The sequence below is a fragment of the Apis florea genome, unplaced genomic scaffold, assembly GCF_048593485.1.
Source record: "Apis florea isolate Af1SG1 unplaced genomic scaffold, ASM4859348v1 contig_2190_pilon, whole genome shotgun sequence".
NCBI classification, from domain to species: Eukaryota; Metazoa; Arthropoda; class Insecta; order Hymenoptera; family Apidae; genus Apis; species Apis florea.
Window position 1 is genome coordinate 2661187 of NW_028256541.1, and position 403 is coordinate 2661589.

Sequence of the window (403 nt, forward strand, 5' to 3'; positions counted from 1 at the left end):
TTTATGAAATAAATTGAACTATAATATATATATATATATATATTTAATCATATATTTTTTATAAGTAAATATTAAAATTAATATTAGAACAATAAAATAATAATAAAATTAGAATTAATTATTAAATTTATAATAACATAAATATAGAATTTTGTAAATTTTAAAATATACAGAATATAAGTTTTAAAACACATAGGTTATAATTTAAAAACTCGTAAATTAGTTTATTATACTTTAAATATTCCATGTTCTTTTTTGCTACTTTTTTATTTAATTATATATCTAATTTAATTTAATTTATTTTATTTATTTAATTTATTTTTATTTAATTAGATATTTTTGAATTTTTTTGTAATTTAATTTTTTTCAACAATTGTTCCCTTATAAAAAATTTGTTAGAGAT